General features: G+C 44.3%; 2 protein-coding genes across 4 annotated transcripts in view; one reads left to right on the top strand and one right to left on the bottom strand.

The window, feature by feature from the left end:
- BORCS5 (BLOC-1 related complex subunit 5) overlaps positions 1 to 13,986 on the bottom strand; it is a 97,244-nt gene that overhangs the window by 17,508 nt on the left and 65,750 nt on the right. The window lies entirely within an intron of this gene.
- DUSP16 (dual specificity phosphatase 16) overlaps positions 1 to 13,986 on the top strand; it is a 126,230-nt gene that overhangs the window by 107,995 nt on the left and 4,249 nt on the right. The window lies entirely within an intron of this gene.

Below are 13,986 nucleotides of genomic sequence, written 5' to 3'. Positions count from 1 at the left end.
CCAGGATTCAAACCCATGCTTTTTAGCCTAATCTTCGCCTACCTTTTCTACAGAGCTCATTAACTCAAATATCAATTCCTTTCAATTAAATATACACCATGTTGGGCAATGTGTTCAGGACCTTTTTGAAATTCTTGACAGATGAATTGAAATGGCAAGTTTTACAGTTTTCCAGTAGAATGAAAGAACACTTTTGTTTCTAATTTAACCACCATTTCTTGTTTTAATAACAAAAATAACAAGTTTCCAGACATAATGTGAACATTCACAAAACAAAAACTAAGAGGAAACCAAAGGGAATAAACTATTTGTTAGCAGATAAACTTGAATGACATTTTCACTGGCAAAGTCTGCTTGTACACTTTGTACTCTGATTTTTCACTTGTATAAGCATTTCACAATCCTTGACTTCACAGAGGGGGCTCAGAACATGGAATTTTAGCGCTGCAGGGGTCCTTGGAGATCATTCAATCCCACCCCCCTCACTTTACAGAGGGAGGCCACCCCAGAGTGGGTCAGTCCACACAGCAGGTACTGCCAGAGCCAGGGCTGGGCTCCAGATCTGCTGATTGAAGGGCCACCACACAACACTACTGCCAACTTTTCCATAGCTAGCTCTACCTTGTCAAATGAGTTCTAACTGTGTGTCACAACTGTGATCTAAAACAAAATTTCTCCAGACCTGCAGACGTAGAGAACAGACTTCCGTTGCCAAGGGGGTGGGGGAGGGATGGATTGGGAGTCTGGGGTTAGCAGATGCGAACTAGTATACAGAGAATGGATAAACAACAAGGTCCTACTGTACAGCACAGGGAACTATATTCAATATCCTGTGATAAACCATAATGGAAAAGAATGTGAAAAAGAATGTAGGGACTTCCCTGGTGGCGCAGTGGTTAAGAATCCGCCTGCCAAGGCAGGGGACAAAGGTTTGAGCCCTGGTCGGGGAAGATCCCACATGCCGCGGAGCAACTAAGCCCATGTGCCACAACTACTGAGCCTGCGCTCTAGAGCCATGAGCCACAACTACTGAGCCCACGTGCCACAACTACTGAAGCCTGTGCGCCTAGAGCCCGTGCTCTGCAACAAAGAGAAGCCACCACAATGAGAAGCCCACGCACCACAACGAAGAGGAGCCCCCGCCTGCCACAACTAGAGGAAGCCCACGCACAGCAATGAAGACCCAATGCAGCCAAAAAATATATATATATATATATAAATGTATATATATGAATCACTTTGTTGTACAGCAGAAGTTAACACAACACTGTAAACCAACTATAATAAAAAAAAGAAATGAATAAAACAAAGTTTCTCAAGACACCATTTCTGGCCATAAGGAACACAAAAATCTATTGTGAATTGATGTCAAAATCAAATGACAGGGACTTCCCTGGTGGTACAGTGGTTAAGAATCTGCCTGCCAATGCAGGGGACATGGGTTCTATCCCTGGTCCGGGAAGATCCCACATGCCGCGGAGCAACTAAGACCGTGCGCCACAACTACTGAGCCTGTGCTCTAGAGCCCATACTCTAGAGCCTGTGAGCCAGATCTACTGAAGCCCGCATGCCCTAGAACCCGCACACTGCAACTACTGAAGCCCGCGCGCCTAGAGCCTGTGCTCCGCAACAAGAGAAGCCTGCGCCCTGCAATGAAGAGCAGCCCCAGCTTGCTGCAACTAGAGAAAGCCCATGAGCAGCAACAAAGACCCAATGCAGCCAAAAAATACATAAAATTAAAAATAAATTTAAAAAATAATAATAATAAAATTTTTTAAAAAATCAAATGACAGGGTCAAATCAAATGTCCCCATGCCCCTCTGGAAGAGGAACCTCTCAGGTGGGCCTAGACCTGCAGTTAGAAGGATGTCAGTCACAATTGTGCACAGTTTCTGTGTCCTTCTGGAATTACGTAAGCCTTCTCCAGCTCCTTATTAGTCTGCCATTTCCTGTTGCGCAAGGGACAAACAATGGGCAGACTGTCGACAGTGTTTTCATTAATTACACCACAGACTGAATGGCATTGATTACCACATAATGGACATTTTGCAGTGACCCTGTTTCCTTTGTTCAAACAATGTATCTAAATGTCTCAGTAAAGGAACACCTTCTATTTGGGCCTCCAAGAGAATGAAGAGACACTGGGGTCTCAGGAATCTGAATGGCATCACTGTGCCCAGTAATTATTTCATGACTTGTCCAACTTCCTCACGTGCAGTCTTACCCTCGGAGGCATTATGTCCAGGCAGGAAGGGAGGAAAGAAACCTCAAAACCTTTAAGCGGGTCCCAAAGCTCAAAACATAAAAGTCAGGCAGATCACACACACACACCCCGTCCGTCCCCCCTCCCCCTGGAAAAGGGCTAGAGTGACACTGAAAGGCAGCAAAACAAGACGAGAAAAAGATCAGGGTAAAAATCAAAACTCACGGGCAGAAATTCCACTCCTCCCTCCCCTGGGAGACTTTCACTGCACTCTATGAAAGATTTTGATACTAGCTCAGGGGCCACAGACACCCTAAAAGATCTGCTTCCCTGAGAAGTCCCTGCTCTGCTTTCTCTCTCATTAAAGCCCCCTCTCTGCAGCCCTCCCAAGTGGGAGGGGGCAGCACGAGACCACTGTCCGGCTTCCCTGATGGTGTCCCTCTGTCCACCTTCATTGCTACCATGGTCCTCCGAGATAACGGTAAACATCCCTTTCTCGAAAAAGTGACCGATTGGGAGTGTGGGAAAGTTAGCCTCAAATAGGCAGAGCTGGCATCTTCAAGATGTAAATGTGGGGTGATCAGGGTTATTTCCTTAAGTGTGGCTGCTTCCCATTAAGGACTGCATTTGAAATATGAAAGTATGCTGTGAAACCACGGAGAGAATATTGTAAAGGAATATGGGGTTAGGGAAAGAGGACATTAGGTACAAACAAGGAGAGGAGCTGGCAAGTAAAAAGCCTTTGGATAAAGAAGGAAAGGAAAAGGACAGTAGAAAAAGCATGGGCTCTGGAGTCTTACATGTGGGTTTCAGATCTGGATTTGAGTCTCAGGCTCTACCATTTAATAACCATGTGACCTTAAATGGTTTTCCTTTCAGGTCTCTGAACCTTGGTTTCTGTATCTGTCAGAAGTAGATGATAATGTATATAAAATGCCTATTCTAGACCTGGCACATGGTAAACATGTAAAAAAACGACAGCAGTCTTAACTGTTACCACTCTTACTTCTACATTAGGAGAGGAGCTGCAGGAGCCATGGTAATAGACGGAGAGGGTGGATATGAAGAAAATCCAGGAGCCACGTCAGTAACCTGGATTCCCCTTCCCAATGTCCAGGACTAAAGGGAAATAAATGTCAGTTTGTATGACCTAAGCGACACATTCAATATTTTAAAACCTGAGCTAAAGTGACTACTAAGCAATGTAAAACTGGGTTAATGAGGCGTCCTATAATTCCCTCACTTACGCACCCAAACTAGCCATGAATATAACGCCTTTTTTGACTCAGAGTAGAGAACAGACTTCGGAGGTGGTGTGGAGGTAGGTATTTTACAGCTAAAAACCTGTACCCTGTGCCTGAGGAAAGAACCAGAGATACCCAGGAAGAGACGACAATGACGCTGATGATGGAGATAAAACTAACATAATCATCTGGTAGATCTCAGGGTACGCCAGAGGCCATGCTCTTAAACACTGTGCCGGGTGACCTCTCCTGATATGTGTGCACCTGGCCTAGAGTCCAGAGGCCTGTGTCACTAACCCGAGCAGACAGCTGAAGTGACAACTCCACTTCCCCACCCAGATTTACCCGGCGAACACGTCCTGGGCACGAGGAGAGGAACGGGGCACGAGGAGAGGAACGAGGCAGGAGACCCCTCTGACCAGGTGAGAGCAGGAGTGCATTTGGACAGGCTGTTGGCATACCCAGATGGGAATGGAGATGCACCAGGCGGAGATGGAGGGTGGGCAGAGTCCAGCAGGAGGGAGCACACGGGGCGGGGGGGGTGGGAGTGGGGACTCCAGTGACGCCTAAAGTGAGTGGCTTCTGCGGAACACAACTATGACGATTACAAGATGGCAGGGCAGGTACGTGCTGACAGAGTCTTGGTATCAGCAAGGGTGAAAGAGAAAATGGCTGATAAAAGAGAGTGAAATAAAGCCATGTGCAGCAACATGAATGGACCTGGAGATTATCATACTAAGTGAAGTAAGTCAGACAGAGAAAGACAAATATCATATGCTATCACTTATATGTGGAATCTAAAAAAATGATACAAATGAACTGATTTACAAATCAGAAACAGACTCACAGACATAGGAAACAAACTTATGGTTACAAAAGGGGAAAAGGGGGGGAGGGATAAATTAGGAGTTTGCAATTAACATACACACACTACTATATATAAAATAGATAACCAACAAGGACCGACTGTATAGCACAGGGAACTATACTGAATGTTTTGCAATAACCTATAAGGGAAAAGAATCTGAAAAAGTGTGTGTGTGTGTGTGTATATATATCTGAATCACTTTGCTGTACTCCTAAAACTAACAAACATTGTAAATCAACTATACTTTAATAAAAAGAAAATGGCTGAGGTGCACGAGAATGCAGGAAGAAATCACTTCTAAACTATATTGTAATTGTGCCACGAATGCTCACGCTTCTACAATAACATCTTGCAATCACCCCATTGTTGGTCTTGCTGCATTTGAAAGAAACGACTTCTACTCCCTAAAAGAATCCTTTAATTTACACAGCTCCTCAAGAGTCCTGCAGAGGACTTACACCTTCACTGTCCCATTTGCTCTGGGCTGCAGGTTGGCTGCCGCCTTAACTTTCTGCAAGAGCAGCTCTAGTAATTGTTTCACATGACCTTAGACAAACGACATGCTCTCTACTCATGTGCAGAACGAGCCCTGGGGAGTGAGGCCAGGACGGCATCTAAAATCTCACGATACCAGGACTTCCCTGGTGGTCCAGTGGGTAAGACTCCGCGCTCCCAATGCAGAGGGCCCGGGTTTGATAGCTGGTCTGGGAACTAGATCCTACATGCATGCTGCAACTAAGAGTCCACATGCCACAACTAAGAAGTCTGCATGCCGCAACTAAAGATCCCTCATGCCTCAACGAAGATCCCGCATGCCACAACTAAGACCCAGCGCAGCCTAAATAAATAAATAAATATTTTAAAAAATAAATAAATAAAATAAAATCTCACGATACCAAAGCACGGTCTGTCAACATGGGTGGAAAAAAGTTAACTGTTGCCTCAAGCTCTAAGGACACTTCCTAGAGAAATCCTTTGGGAATCCTTGAGACCTGAAAGAATGAGGGATGTTTTTAAAAGGAGTATGGTGGCTCTGTAAGTGTCCTCCCAAGTAACAACGGAGAGAGCAAATGAGCCTCTAGTTCAGAACATCCAGATAAGTGTGACAAGGAACAGACTGTTAATAATGGATAGAATCTTGGGTACTGTGGTTGTCATTCGTCAAAAGATTTTTGATAAATTTTAGGTATAGACAGAGTTTTGAGGAAGAGTCTCCTGGCTTGCTCTGTACGTGTTTATTATCTGTCTGCTTCCCCAGTGGAATGTAAGGCCTACAAGGAAGGGATTCTGTCTGTTTTGTTGGAAGGGATTCTGTCTGTTTTGTTCAGTGATATATCCTTAGCGCCTAGAGCAGAGCCTGGCCCAGAGCTGAATGAGTTCATTAATGAAGTGGACGTGTAGAGGCACATGCATGTAATGTTCTGAAAGGCATATTCTTATCTCAGTGAGTCAAAAAGCTGCAGCCAAGGAGACAGAACCCTAACAAGGCTCATATATTGTGAGAAAAAGAGAACAGAGTTATTCCAAGTTGGAAAAAAATGCATGTTCAAGATAGAGATTTGTAAAATACAGGAAAACAGAACGAACTAGTCTAAAAACAAATACCACAGGTCATCTCATCACTCAAGGGCAACCACAGCTAATTGTCATATTTCCTTCTAATCTTTTTAAAAAGATATTTAACATATTTGAAGTCATGTTAACTATATAATGTTGTGTACTAGTTTTTTCACTTAGTGTTAATGGCTTAAGTGTTTGCTTAATATCACTTGGTTTTTACTGACAGAAGGACCTAAATCAAGTGAAATCTACCATGGGACCTTGGGACCTTGCATCAACCCTTGTGAATCTCAAAGTTGAGCTAAAGATGCATTTTAGGAACATAAGTTCAAAGATGACACAGATGTTCAAAATGTAGCTCAAAATTTAGTACGACCCTGGGCACACATATAGACTACATTTCCCAGCCTCCTCTGGAGTTAGCTGTGGCCATGTGACTGAGTTCTAGCCAAAGTGATGTGTGACATTTTTAGGTTTGGTCCCAGAGAACCTCCCATCTGTGCTACTCCACTCTCTTTCCCCTTCTGCCAGCTGGATGCTATCAGCAATGTGGTCTCTGGATATGACAGAGCCACAAAATGGGAGAAGCCTTGAATCCCTGAACTCAATGCAGGAATCACCTGCTAACCAGAAACATCCACCCTGAACGTGAGCAAGAAATGAACTTTGCTTGCATTTGAGCTATTACACAATTCTGAGTCTATTTATAGCTGCAGTCTAGCCTACTCGTACCTAACAGAACTCTCATAACCTATATTTTCTCTAATGGAATGAGAAAGCTTATCAGTCACTATGACAAAGATACTGACAGAACTGAAGACTATATTAAGTTGTTCATTTAACAAGCGTTTATTGTATGTCTACTATGTGCCAGGCATTGTTCTAAGCATTACAGCAACATTCAAATGTGCTAAAATTCCTTGTTTTCCTTCACTGAAAGAGACACAGGACAGGGAATATCTTTTCCCGGCCCTACTTCCAGTTCTACAACCATGTGCCCTTAATACTGCTCACCTGCTGGCTTACAGATTGCAGTTCAGCTGAAGGGGCCTCTAACACGGCCTACCCTCGCAGGCGGGAAAGGAGCCGGGGACGGAGCGCGACAGGGGCTCAAGTACCTGGCACATGCAGCCAGTACTGGGAAAGCTGGCAGAGCCAGCTGTCCGGGGGCACGTCTAGGGCAGGTGGGAAATGGGGCTGCTGCTCACACACGTTTCACGTCCGTATCCAGAACCTGAACGGAGGTAAATCTCAGGGCAGTCGAATACCTTGGGTTTTGCTTACGCCTCGCCAAAAAATACAAGCCTACATTTCCAACAGGCAAGTAATAAACTCGACTGGGCCCTCCTCCAGGATTTCTGCCTTGTGGCAGGACAGCGCTGGTGAAGAGGAAGTGTGGGCCCAGGCCCGAGGAAGTGCTCTACAGCGCACCTTACAGCCAGACAAACCAGAATGAGTCCAATCCCCCATCTGGATTTCCTGCCACTCAAGGGACCAGCTGTACTTCTTACCAAAAAGAAAGGCTGCCCAAAGGACAAGAAGGGGGGACACCTCCGTGTTCTAAGGGCTCACCCTGAAATTCACACCAGAGTAATTTGTAAGATAGAAAGGAAACCCCGAATGTTCCTGAAATGCCTGGCCCTCAGTATTTCGGCAAAAAGAAGCCCAACATCTCAAATGTTCTTGTTCAAACTTTGTAGCTTTAAACACTCCCAACCCATTATACAATTTGAAGTCAAGTAAGCAGTGACCAATGCCAGGGTATGTTTAAAAGCAGCCACAGGAATCTAACAACATTGTCATTTAAAGGAGATTCGGTTCAAGGCGGCAGGCAGGGTAACGGCCTCACCTGGCCAACGGCTCACGAACCAGGCTTTCCATCGAAGGGGCTCAGAGTGAATGCTAACGCCAGTTCAAACACTGATTCTCTGTGCAAACTGTGAGAAACTCATTTAACCTTGGTCAGCCTCTCCCCCAGTCCCATGGGAGGAAACACGGTACAGGAAGTCGGGTCAAATACTTGGAAAATGGCTCCAGCTGGGTCTTAAACATTACAGTTTTGTCGACTGAAAGAAATCCCTGCCCGGCTCTGTGTGCAGGCCCATGAATGGTAGCTCACTCCTTCCAACACTAGTTGAGAGCCTACTGCATGAAAAAGAGAAACGCAATGATAAGATTCCACGGAAGTAGAACACAAGTAGTATGGTGAAGTAGATAAGAGGACAGCAATCAGGAAGATTTGACTTCTATCATCTTAGTCATTAACTAGGAGAAAAACCTTGGACAAATTCCAAATAAACTCAGGAACCCTTGTTTTCTTCATGTGTGCCACCAAAGGGCTGAATTAGAGAAACTTGAGGTGTCTTTATAATCCCAGGAAATCGTGTGGCTTTCTAAGGACTGCAACTCTTCTGTGTCCATCTGAACGTCCAATTCAATGGTTCACATTGGTTAATGCTAAGACAGCATGCTATCAACACACCTAACAATGAAACACAGAGGCTACCAGAATCACTCATGAATTTAGTCTCAAGGCCTTTAAGCAAGCACACAGCCACTGTAATAAAACTAACCTAACGGCTTCATCTTAGTTAGGAAGGTATTCTAAACCATGAATATATTTGCCCATTGAGAGCAACCAGAGCCAGTCCAGACATCTCAACGACGTCTTCCTCGGGCTGTGTATTTGCCACCTGCCTCCTGCCCCCGCGCTGGTGAAAGCCCGCACATTTGAAAGATGCGCGTTCTTTCCTCCTTTACCTTTCAGTAACCCAGATTTCAATGGCAGATGTGACCTAAAACTGAAAGTGTCTGCCTGCCAACTTGAATCCTTAACTAGAAACGACGAGATATCACAGAAATCACAGGAACGATAAGAGGCAAGGCATCCACAGCCCAGAAGCCGAGGACGCATCACGTGCTGCCGTCCGGTTTCACATTTCTCACCATCCACGTTCCCCAGGCACCACTTTGCTCTTCACAGAGCAGGATAAACAGCTAAATTAACTACACAAATGCCAGAAAGCACATATCTGTGGCATGAAAGAAATCACGCAGGGCTTGCAGCCTGGGCTATAAATGATCAGTCTTGCCTCCATTTAGTTCTCTGTGATACTCAGGTTGTTGAGAGTAGAGGTTAAAATGAGCCAATATTTAGGCTGCTACTGGTATCAAGAAACTTCACACAGGCCAATTCACAGCAATAAGGTTACGCTTTTCCCTATCAGTCATTATTATTTGTTGTTATTTTTTTCTATTAGTCATCATTTTTATTTAAAACAATAATGAGCACTAACACCAGTGTTTACTACATGGCAGACATGGTCCCATACTTTACATAGAGTAACTCATTTAACCCTCACAAGAACCTTTCTGCAGTAGACTAGTATTCTCATCCCCATGTAACAGAAGAGGAAACTGAGGCTTAGAAGAATCAACTAACTTGCTCAAGGTCACACAGCTAGAGGCAGTGCCAGGGTTTGAACTCAGGCAGTGAGGCTCTGGCGTTCATACTCAGAACCACTACGCAGAACTGCCCACAAAATCAAGGTCCAAGTTCTCCCACCTCAGCTGAGCCTTCAATGGCTCTGGTCCTCACAACTGTACTGCTACCCAACAGTCACTCTCAACAAATGACCTCCCCTCTCCTTCAGCGAGAACACACAGGCTCCTCAGGCATGACTGGTCTGTGCCAGGCAGCCTCTTAAAAACCTGCCTAGATCTTCCCTGTTCTCTCAAAACAAATGCCCTCAGGGCTCTAAGTCCCCCCTCTCCTGCTGCCTCAGAGACCTCACTCTCAGAATCCCCTTTCTATCCTTCACCCTCCATCTCTTCTCTTCTATCTCTTCCCCTCAACCTGGAAGCACGTTCAAATATACCACCTGCAAGAAACACCCCAAACCTCCTTTGATCTTCATCCACTTTTTAAAAAATTAATTAATTAATTAATTTTTATTTTTGCTGGGTTGGGTCTTTGTTGCTGCGCGCAGGCTTTCTCTAGGTGCAGAGAGTGGGGGCTACTCTTCGTTGCAGTGCGTGGGCTTCTCGTTGTGGTGGCTTCTCTTGTTGCGGAGCACAGGCTCTTGGCATGTGGACTTCAGTAGTTGTGGCTCGCAGGCTCAGTAGTTGTGGCTCACGGGCTCAGTAGTTGTGGCTCACGGGCTCTAGAGCGCAGGCTCAGTAGTTGTGGCGCACGGGCTTAGTTGCTCCGTGGCATGTGGGATCTTCCTGGACCAGGGCCCGAACCCGTGTCCCCTGCACTGGCAGGCGGATTCTTAACCACTGCGCCACCAGCGAAGTCCCAATCTTCATCCACTTTTAATTCTATAGTTTCAGCCTCTATCTTCCTCTGTGACCATGGATTAATTGCTTACTTTCTCTAACAGGCTTCGATTTCTGCATCTGTGTGTCATGAGGGTCCTGGACCAGAAGGTCTCTGAGGTCCTTCCAGCTCCGACATCTGTGGTTCTTAATGGAGAGATTTCTTGGAACAAACTTAGTTTCTCCACTGTCCCCGGAAGCCCCGAAGTTAATTTTCTTCCGAGACTCCCAGCTGTTCCTGCAGCCAGCAGCGCTCTCCACTTTCTCTCCATTCGTTTCCCAAATCCCGGTTTTCCTTTACGACGTGGCTTCAGCCTCACCCGCTATATCCCAGGATATCCTGACCTTTAACTCTCCTAGGACTTCAGCTGTGAACCACAACTGAGCACTCTCCATTGATGGCACTGTATCTTTCACCTTACTGTTCTGTGTACCTTCATGCCCTCGCCCAGACTAAGCTCGCAGCGAGCAGGGACCAGTCACGTTTCTCTGTAACCCTTAAAGGACCTCACACTAAGTTGGTGAGCAGTAGTTGCTCAGCCATGCTGGCTGGTTGGCTGAGGGTCATCCTGAAGCCACTGAGGAAACTAGTGGTCAGTGTACAAGACTCTGGTGTGAAGGAAGACCACCCCTGGCTTCCACGCCTCTCTTACACAGAAATTTGTAAAACATCAACTTTTTATTCAAAAGCATCATCCAAATTTAGCAATAGGAAAGCTCAGCTAACTCCTTGATTTTCTTCTCTCTGAATCAGAAACTGTTACAGCCATGTTTCCCTTTGATCCAAATGTAAGTGATCACTAGTGCTGCAGCTTTCTGGGCCTCTGCTTGACCCGGCTTCTAACTTCCACTAACACACATTCTCCACGGTTATTAAGTTCCCTGACTTTTCAACACATATAGCATTATGTTACTTCCTCACACTTGCAACTCAACTTCCAGGAAACATCTGGAATAATATCAGAGAGTTGGTGTTTGATCAGAACTACATCCTCTGCTTTATTCATTTGGAAGTGACTAATTTCAGCCCTTAGGTTTGAAGTTGAGCGCACATGGATGTGTATGTTTCAGGAGTTTGCACCCACAGAGGAGACAGGCCTTCAGTGAAGAATCTAAAGCAGTGCTCACCTCCTCGGCCCTAAGACAACTACCGAGGTGCTGCTCATACCGGGACTGCTGTTCTCTGCCTGGTAACGATCCTGGGTCACTACTGACGGCTCAAAGTGAATCCCAAGCCTCCTCTAGCAGAATTTTAAACTCAGTTTAAAATTTTGTTTTCAATGAATGCTCCACGGCACTGGTGCTCAGCCCTGGTCACAAGTGAGAATCCTCGAGAGCAGAGGTCCCCAAGCTTTTTGGCACCAGGGACCGGTTTCGTGGAAGACGATTTTTCCATGGACCCGGGCGGGGGCGGGGGGCGGGGGTATGGTTCAGGCAGTAATGCGAGCAATGAGGAGCAATGCGGGGCGGCAGATGAAGCTTCGCTCACTTTCCTGGTGCTCACCTCCTGCTGTGAGGCCCCATTCCCAACAGACGCCCGGGGGTCGGGGACCCCTGATCTAGAGCACGTTCATGAACACCAGTCAATGCCCAGCTTCCTTCCCACCAACCCAGCCTTCCAAGATTTCCATTTAATTGCTCTGGAGTGAGATCTACACATCAGTATTTTCTTCAAAGTATCTCAGCTATACTGAATGAATTAAGGTAATCTTTTAGGTATGATAAGGGCACTCTGGCTGTGTTTTTGAGAAGGGGTCTTTCGTTAGTGGAAAAACTGGTGAAATTCAAATAAGGTCTCTGTTTAGTAAATGGTATTGTACCAATGTTAATTTCCTGGTTTTGTCTTCGGGCTAAGGTTTTGTAAGATGCTCACTTTAGAGGAAGCCGTGTGAGAAGCATACAGGAACTCTCTGAATTATGTTTGTGACTTTTCTCTAAGTCTAAAAGTAATTCAAATTAAAAAGGTTTTTAAAGGAGTCCTTTATTTTTAAAGATGCATACTTAAATACTCATGAATGAAATGATACGCCTGAGATTTCCTGCAACACAAACCAGTTAGGAAGGTGGCAGGGAGGGAGTCGGGGTGTGGATGAAACAGGAGTCTTCACAAGCTGATATCTGTAGTAGCTGGGCGATGAGGACAGGAAGGGTATCTGTCTACTTCAGTGTGTGCGTAAAATTTTCCGTCATATATATTGGAGGAAAAAATTCCCAGGTGATTCTAACACTCATTCAGGGCCAAAAAACACTGCTCTGGAGTCCTGAAAATGTGGTATAATGAGCTCTGTCTGGTACTATCAGCTACAAAATACTTTGCCCAGCTCCTGGACAATGAATTAGTCACTTAATCTCTCCGTACCACACTTTCCTAACTATGAAATGACAGGAATGGAGTAGACGACCTTTCAAGAAGACAGGAAGCATTAAAAAGCTGATTTATTCTAAAATCTTATGGAAGTTAATATCATAATTAATTTCTAGCACGGTCAAAAATGATAAGGTCTTACATCCACAAAAGCATTTTCCCAAAGAATGCTCTAAAAAACACTACTTCTATAAGATGTTAATAGATGTTACCTAAGATAAGGGTTCCGAAATCAAATAAGTTTGAAAAGTGCTGATTTTCTTTACTGTAAGATTCCTAAGAACTTTTTAATAAGATAACATGCATTGTGACTTTCCAAGGGTGGTTATGAAATATGCAAAAAGTCTGACCTTCTTTACATGGAACTAGTTTTATGGAACTTATTTTGGAAAACAATGCTCTACACCAGTGGTTCCCAAATCCCAGGTAACGGAGAATGGCATTAGTATCATTTGGTAAGTTTATTAAAATAATGATTCGCAGACCATGTCCTAGACCTACTGGGGGAGAGGAGAATTCAGTATTAAAAGAAAGAAAATCCAATAATAATAATTCATATAATCCAATGCATAGTCATGTTTGGGACTTAAGCTCTTTAGATCATAATGTAGTAAAATAAATATAGTATCTGAAAGGCCACATAGATGCCAACCAAAATAAAAGGTCATATTTAATAGTTTTCCATATAAAAGTATTTAGTCCATGAGAGAAGCATACATGCATACAACATTTTATGAAAGGTAAGTAGTAAAATACTGGAGGTGTTGACAAATTTAAATCTATCAGTATAACTAATGACTACTTAGTTATAGACATACTACATCCTTGAGATTACAAAACTGATCATTAATTGCAGTGACTCTCCACCCTTTCCTTGTGTATTTCTTCATGTCCACCTTCTCTTGCCAGAGTCAATGATCAGGACTATTTTGTTAAACTCCAGGCAGTGCCATTCACGTAAGTGGTTTCTCCACGATACAGCTCCTGACCTTTTCTTTTTATGACATTACAGAACAGAAATCCCTTCTTGATTGAAAACTTTGGAAAACATGTTTACTTATACCTTGGTGCTCCCAGAGCTGTGCCATGCAGTGGCCCAATCAGTGATATATTTAAATGCTTAAAAGAGTACCTACTTTATGTTATTCATAATTACTCAACATGTGTACCACACTCTTTCATTTACTAAGTACTTTCACATGAATTATCTTGTGTCTTTCCTCACAAAAACCCTGTGGGTTAAGTAGGCATAATTGTTTCTATCCAACCAATAAGCATCACCGAGCTTTTCCTGCTAACACAGTGAAAAATATAATTGAGGGAGATGTCAGGGCTCCTGCTCTCAAAGAACTGATACCCGACTGGAAAACAAAATAAAAATTACACGCAGGAAAGGGTTGAAATCAATTAATGTTAGCCAAAGCAA

The sequence above is a fragment of the Balaenoptera borealis genome (genome assembly GCF_965194805.1).
Source record: "Balaenoptera borealis genome assembly, chromosome: 13".
NCBI classification, from domain to species: Eukaryota; Metazoa; Chordata; class Mammalia; order Artiodactyla; family Balaenopteridae; genus Balaenoptera; species Balaenoptera borealis.
This window is presented reverse-complemented; position numbering and strand designations above follow the sequence as displayed.